Source organism: Porites lutea, chromosome 5, assembly GCF_958299795.1.
Source record: "Porites lutea chromosome 5, jaPorLute2.1, whole genome shotgun sequence".
NCBI classification, from domain to species: domain Eukaryota; kingdom Metazoa; phylum Cnidaria; class Anthozoa; order Scleractinia; family Poritidae; genus Porites; species Porites lutea.
The window spans coordinates 44,233,178-44,240,677 of record NC_133205.1 but is presented as its reverse complement, the minus strand read 5'-3'; the positions used below and the strand labels follow the sequence as shown (position 1 = coordinate 44,240,677).

General features: G+C 46.6%; 2 non-coding genes and 1 pseudogene across 2 annotated transcripts; 1 reads left to right on the top strand and 2 right to left on the bottom strand.

Annotated features, from left to right (window-relative positions):
* The first annotated feature begins 5,443 nt into the window (after positions 1-5,443).
* On the top strand, positions 5,444-5,562 carry LOC140939611 (5S ribosomal RNA). The gene has a single exon (XR_012165945.1). It is a non-coding gene; the product is annotated as a 5S ribosomal RNA (ribosomal RNA).
* A 901-nt stretch (positions 5,563-6,463) lies between these two features.
* Positions 6,464-6,627, bottom strand: LOC140939867 (U1 spliceosomal RNA). Its single transcript, XR_012166186.1, has one exon. It is a non-coding gene; the product is annotated as a U1 spliceosomal RNA (small nuclear RNA).
* Positions 6,628-6,866: 239 nt separating this feature from the next.
* LOC140939449 (U2 spliceosomal RNA) lies at positions 6,867-7,042 on the bottom strand (annotated as a pseudogene).
* Between the last annotated feature and the right edge of the window lie 458 nt (positions 7,043-7,500).

The window sequence follows — 7,500 nt, the reverse complement described above, 5'->3', positions numbered from 1 at the left end:
GACATGCGCGAAAACAGTGATCGATAGATTCTGTTTGCGAACATGTCGCACACGAAGGGTTATCAATGTACCCCCAGTTCCGCAGAGACTCACGGACCTTAACTGCTCTCAAAGTGATGAGCCATGAAAGATCGCTTTTATAATTATCAGTGAAAGAATCTCTTATGGAGGACCAATGGCGGGAAAGACTAAAAGAACTACTTAGTAAAGGGGACCAAAACCTGGGGAGGACCGGGAGGGAACAGTGACGCTTAATTATCTCCCTATAGATAGACTTGGAGTCAAATGTAAAAGACCCAGGGAAACTGCAAGACTTAAGAAGATCAATCATGCGCGAATAAAACTTGGATGGCGAAGCCGCGCTAGGTGTACGAATATCCCGCAAGGTGGACCACTCGGGGCGAAGGGACGACAAACGCGAGCCGCAGAAATACCGAACGAGATAAAAACACTTAAAACTAGGATCCGATAGAGATTTAACGAAGGAAGATAAGCGCAACGCCTGTCCTTTAGACCAAAAGTCTATTAAACCAAGGCCCCCCTGATCCGGAGAGCACACGATTGATCTTCGAGCAACAGGTTCTAATTTAGCGCCCCATAAAAAAGGCCAGATCAAGCTATTATACCTGTCAAGCGCCCATCTCGGGGGAACTAAAACACGCGACAAGTACAAAAGCTTGCTCAAACCTAAAACATTAAGAATTAACACTTTACCAACAAACGACAATGACCTCGATTTCCACAGAGACAGACAGTTATCAAGCTTAGACAGGCGCGGTTCCCAGTTGTCTCTCTCAACTGGGACCGTACCAAAAACAACACCCAAAATTTTCATTTTGTTAACCCACTTGAGGCCAAGAGGCTGGTCAACGCGGTCTTTCCAAGACCCCAGCCACATGGCCTCCGTCTTCGAAAGATTCAATTTAGCCCCGGTACCACGCTCATATAACTGAATCTCCCTAAAAAGGTTATGAAGAGACACAACGTCCTTAACCAAGGACGTTGTGTCATCGGCATACTGACCAACTTTGAACTGCAAGCCCTGAGCGCCCGGGAGTAAAAAACCTTCAATATCATTACAGGCTCTAATCTTGCATGCAAGAACCTCAACACACAAGATATAGAGCATTGGTGAAAGGGAGTCACCCTGCCTAACACCACGCGCAATCGGTATCATATCAGAAAGGAAGCCGTTTACAATCACTCGCATATTAGCGCCATTATACAGGGTGTGAATACAATTTAAAAAGGAAGGACCGAAACCTAGATGTCTTAAGAGATTTAGAAGAAAAGTTCGATTGACACGATCGAAAGCTTTCTCCTGATCTAGGCTGACGAGAATACCCGTCTCGCCAGTTCGCTCAATGTGATCTAAAACGTCGCGCAACAAAAACAAGTTGGAAGCAATAGATCTCCCAGGAACAGAGCAAGTCTGGTCCGGGTCAACAATGGAATCTAGAACCTTAGAAAGTCGCAAGGAGATAGCCTTCGAACAAATCTTATAATCGACATTTAGAAGAGATATTGGACGCCAGTTTTTCAAATTCCTCCGGTCGTCCTTCTTATAAACTAATCGAGTGATGCTAGTTTTCATAGAGTCACAAAGCTCTGACTCGCGCAGGCCTTCATTAAAAACCTCAACTAAGAGTGGGCCGAGGCGCGACCAGAACGTTAAATAAAATTCTACCGACAAACCATCAGGGCCGGGGGCCTTGTTGCGATTGGACGAGCCAACAGCCTCAGTAGCTTCGTCCAGCAACAAAGCCCCCTCGCAAGCATCACGATCATGATCCGACAAACGGCGCGAAACGAACGAGAACAAATGATTTTGTGTTACTAAATCAACAGACTCCTCAGCAAAGAGAGAGGAATAGAAAACTTCATGAGCTTTTACTATCTCAGGTAGAGTAGACACCTCAACACCATCAGAATTAAGGACAGAGGAGACGAAACTCTTCTCAAACTTTTGAGAAGCTAACTTAAGGAAAAACTTAGTAGGGGCTTCGCCCTCTTCTAGCCATTTTGCTCGACTTCTAATTTTTGCACCCATATACTCCTCTGTCATTAAGACTTTAAGGGAGCTCTCCAAGTCCGCAATTTCAGACTTAACAGAAGGATCACCCGACACTAGACGATGTTTCAAAGCAATCAAGCGGTTAGTTAACGAGACTCTCTCATCAGAGAGGTCTCTACGCTTTTGCTTTGAAAAGGCAATAGATTCAACTTTAATATCTTTCTTAAGGGATTCCCAAAAGGAACCAGAGGAAGAAAAGGTATGTTTAAACAATAAAAAACGATCAATAAGAGCACGAATCTTCTCGCAATAAGACTCGTCCTCTAAGAGAGAATTATTTAATTTCCACACTCCAGGGCCATACTTAGAAGAAGCTTCGAGAACTAAGTCAATAAAAACAAACTCGTGATCCGAGAAAACACAAGGAGAAATAACACACGACTTAACTGATGAAAGGAGGGACCTTGCAACAAGAAAAGTGTCTAAACGACTAGCAACTGAAGAATCTGAATTAAACCAAGTAAACTGGCGGGTTCTGGGATGCGAAGCTCGCCACGCATCCCTTAACAAAAAACACGATTTAAGGTCAGACAAGTCAGAACTAATAGAGACGGTGCCCCCAAACTTATCTGAGGAACCGTCATAACAGTTGAAATCACCACCAACTATCAGCGAGGAGTGTGGAAAGAAGTACAAATGAACCGACTGGTAGAAGACTCGTCTATCAGCCGGTACAGTTGGAGCATACACATTAACTAAATTAATAGACTGGGAATCAATTTTAAGTAATACACTAAGGACCCGACCCTCAGTATCCTTTTTCCAAACAGAGAGATTATCTTGTAAACTACTTGAAAGCAAAATGGCCACGCCACCCCTCCTCCCGACAGCCGGGGACCAAAAACTGGGGCCCCGCCACCGGGAAGATAGGGAATTAATGACCCGTCTATCAGAAACCATCGTTTCCTGGATAAAACAGAAATCTAGATTCTCTTGACCAAAACAACGAACAACTGACGAAAACTTTTCATCACTCAAACCGCGAACGTTAATCGTTAGACCTTTGAAAATGGAAAAAGTTTACTCAGGCGGGTCCTTACCTCTACTAGATCTCACTCCTGGCGGGTTGGGCCTGGTTGCCTTGCGCACAGGAGCAAAAGAATGGGAAGCTGATGCCTTTCGGGTCAGGTTCTTCCTCCGCTGACCCTTCTTCCGGGAAACACGTTTCCAAGCCGTCGCCAGCTGCTGGGCCTCTAAGGGGGGGACAGAATCCCCCATATCATCATCATCACTATTCTCATCGGGTTGAGCCAGATTCAAAGCAGGACCATCGGAGGGAGACGGCAAAACAACTTGAGCGAGGGCGCTGTCAGAGACAGATGGCATCAGCTCGGGAGATGCAGGAGGCATAGCGACCTCAGCGAGGGCACTGTCAGAAATAGAAGGCACTGGATCCTCAGGTACGGAAGGCATCTGGCCAAGAACACTATCCGAGACCGAGGGAATAACAGACGCGGAAGACGGATCAGTAAAGAGAGGGACACTAGCAGGAGGTGAGGGCGTAGGCGATTCAGCAACATCAGTAGAGCCAGGCTGACTCACAGGATCAGCGAGGTCAGCTTGGGGAGCACTTGTATCACTAGTTTCGGCGGTATGAGTAGGACGCTCCACTGGGGTAGAAACAGGATCCACGGGGTTCGACCCGGCAACGGTATCTGGAGACAGAGACGCAGAAGGCGGGGGGCGACGATACCAAGAGTGTTGGCAGTCAATGGCCATGTGGCCCTCCTCCTTGCATATACAGCATCTGATGTCTTCGGGGCACATCCTCGAATGATGCCCCACCCGATCACAATTAAAACACACAGAGTTGCTGCAATCCTTGTAGAGATGATCCCTCGAATTGCAACGGCGGCAAGTAGTTGGTTGGCCATCATACTTCACCCGAATTTGGTACTTTCCAAAACGAAGAAAACAGGGAATATGAGTATTGAGCTCCATGCGTAAGTGTCGCAAGCCGTTGAAGACGTCAGGGTAACCCTGCACCTTGCCACGGCGTGAGGAGAAGATCCGGCCATAACGGCTCAAACGATGTTCGAGGGCAGAATCCGGCAACTCGTGCGGCGCATCGTAGACCGTAACAAACAGTAGACGGCGCGTACCAGGGTGAGTGACGTAGTGGCCACGGCGGACGATAAAAGAAGAACGACGCAGAAACAGATCGCGGTACTTCTGTAGCGCAAATGTAATCAAGACATTACCGTTGGGCGATCGCTGTAAGCAACGAACAGCAGAGGCAGGAATCCCATCAGTAAGTAGGGCGTCAAAGATGTCTTTGGTGGTGAAAGACGCTGACGGGGCACTAAAGAACGCAGTATATGGCCGATCCGGCATCACATTCTCCCTGCTGAAGTGTTCCTTCTCAAACTCGGAGAGGTAACTGGGACGGTAAGTCACTTGTTCAGAAGCTTCCTCCGCCGGCAGGTTTTTCTTGGCAGCAGAACTGTACAGGGCACTAATTCGCGGTACATCACAATCGGACTCACTACGACGTTCGGAGACCGTTATTAAACCATCAGACTCATCGCTGGACTCACTACTGGACAATTCAACATCAGACGCTTCGCCACTATCTCTTGCCACTTCGCCACCATCACTTGCAACTTCGCCACTAACACTTGTCACTTCGCTACCATCTCTGGGCACTTCGCCACCATCGTTGACCACTTCGCTCCAATCAGCATTGGGCGCCAACATCATGGAAAACGACCCAAGTCGTTTTAAGAATCGCTTTAACGATAAATTTGGGGTGGGGGGCACGGCGTTCCCGCCCGGCCGGTACTTAGCACAGCCCCCACAAACAAACAAGAAAAAAAGCCAAACACGCAAAAAACGAACTTTTGAACGTCCCACAAGTAAGAGAACGCTTAGTCAAAAGGCCGAAAAGCGATGCCCCTTTAGGTCCTCCGGACCTAGGGTGGTTGGCTCCTTCCCCATCCTAGATATGGTGGTTGCAATACTGTCGCATCCCATGATGCATCTGGCACTCTATGCGAGGACAGGGAGATATCATTGGCTCAGTCCGAGCACAGATACTCGGCCAAGCTCTTCAGGACACTACAGTGTGTATAGACAGAGATCAAATAGCGTCTACAGGGTACCCAGGCCCTAACAGCTCGGCCATTAACCTATAGGAGGACAGGGAACACCAAAACGAGGCAGACTGGGACCGCTTACTAGGCCCTAAGGGGTTTTTAAAGCCCGCCAAGCTCCGTGTAAGTGGCCGCATCAATTTATTTACAGCTACAAAGGAAGACTTCACAGCCTGTTTTGTAGGTCAGGGTTGCCTGAGGAGGGTCATGAAGTAATGCCTCGCTTACATGTTCACCATACTCGGTATAAGAAGTCAAATTTTCTCTCTTTTCTCTCGCCTACGACCATACCACAGGGAGAACACCGGTTCTCGTCTGATCACCGAAGTTAAGCCCTGTCGGGCGGGGTTAGTACTTGGATGGGTGACCGCCTGGGAATACCCCGTGTTGTAGGCTTCTTCTTTTCTTTTATTTTTCGTGGAATTTTTTCATCATTTTTGCTGTTTTACCGCTTGCTGGAATGTACCTCTGCTGTCAGTTCCAAAGTTACGCCGAATTATTCTTCGAAGTAATCAAGTTCTGGGGTCATTTTTTTCTCATAATAATATAGCTTGGACACAGAACGCGCGTTGGTTCGAGAGCGCGCGGTAATGTTCCATTTTACTCTGTGACTTCAAATCACCGCTTGTGACATCACTTTTTTCAAATCACAGCTTCCACAAGTCTACGTTCGCCTTTCAGTGCAACTACAGGCCGAGAAAACGGCCGCGAACGCCAGAGAAACAAGCCAAAAGGCCAAATACAACACAAGACCGAGTCCGTTAGCATTTGTTATTAACGGCTCGCTCGACAGTTTAAATTAAACGCCGAAACCAGCGCCGTGCAGTACAGACCAACGAGAGAAAAGGCGAGTTAAATATACACAAGCAAACAACTTCTGAATCAAAGCTATGCTATGAGAGAAGTGTTGTACTCACGGTATAGACGGATGTTTATGATCCTGCTTGCTTGCTTGCTTGCTTTTCAACCGTCGACCATAATCCTCCTTCTTGAACATACATCTCTGGCGACTTTCACTTCACCTTTGAGAGAGTAAGACATTTCAGTCTCTACTCTGCTTTTAAAATAACATACTAGCTTAGCTACAAATCAACTTCAACATATTCCAAGATAATTTACCTTCTTTCTTGGTCCCCGGAGACTTCTCTTCTTCTCTTTCTCTGTGCTGTTTTGTTTGTATCGATCGATCACCTGTATGTGAAACAATCACACGCGCGCACGTTACCAGTTGTATCATTGGCGCGCGTGTTTTTCAATAACCTGTGGACCGCGCTAGATACAATAATTACTACTAAACCGGGGACTAGCGCGAACGCAGGTCCCCACTACCAGAAATTATACGCTCGAGTTACCCACATTTGGGGTAATCGCAAGGGTCAACCCAATCGAAGTGCAATGAGAGGGCCTCACCTTGAGAGGACTGCCTCCTTGATCACAGTGCCTCCCGCGTCAGGTAAGTATGAAAAGCTAGGACCAACGACCGGCAGCGGAAAAACTGCTTTCCTCTTAGGGCCCTTGTGGTAACTGCGCAAGTCCAGACGGCCACAGGACTCCAGTTATGTGACCGACGGCTCGCCTAAATAGAAGCCTGACGCGGGGGACACCAGTGAGCCACAGGGTACCCAGATGTTGAAAAAACAAGCACAGGAAAAAAATATAGAAATACATGTCTCTTATTAATTGAATATTTCTTCCCCAAGGGGAAGTGGGCCGCACTCGGAGGTAGTGCTATACCGAGGCAACCCGTGGCTGGGACGAGGCAAGCCTCCTTTCCACAGCCCAATTCCAAAAATCAGTTTAATATATGAGCTGCTCAATGAGCAGCGTATCAGATATTAAGCTGATAAGAACAGATTTTTTCTTTCTTAAAATGTTTATTCAATTCCAAATTCAAATTTCGTTACAAAAAATCATTTACAAAAACTGTACAAAGTCAAAATCCGGTATTTACAATTCATGTCACGAAATCACAAATCACGAGTCATCATCGGTCTGAGGTTACAAGGTCAAAATCATTTACATGAAAAGCTGCGAGTCACGAAAACAAACTCCTTTACAAAAGCCTTTGATCGCGTAAAAATTCAAAACAAGTTCCTGACAAATAGTCCCTAATACTTCACAAAAACAGTTCTAAGTGAAGGTTCCTGATTTACTAGTCAATAGAATCCGCTCACAAAGTCCTTGATCGAAGAAACAAATTCCCTGCGAGAAGCCTCTAAGGTGTTCAGTCTAAGTTCCCACGCGCAGATCTGATTAGTTCCATAAATAGATTCCAGATGACAAGCCCTTGATCGAAATAAACTTGAAACAAAATCCTGAGCAAAAGTTCTTGAT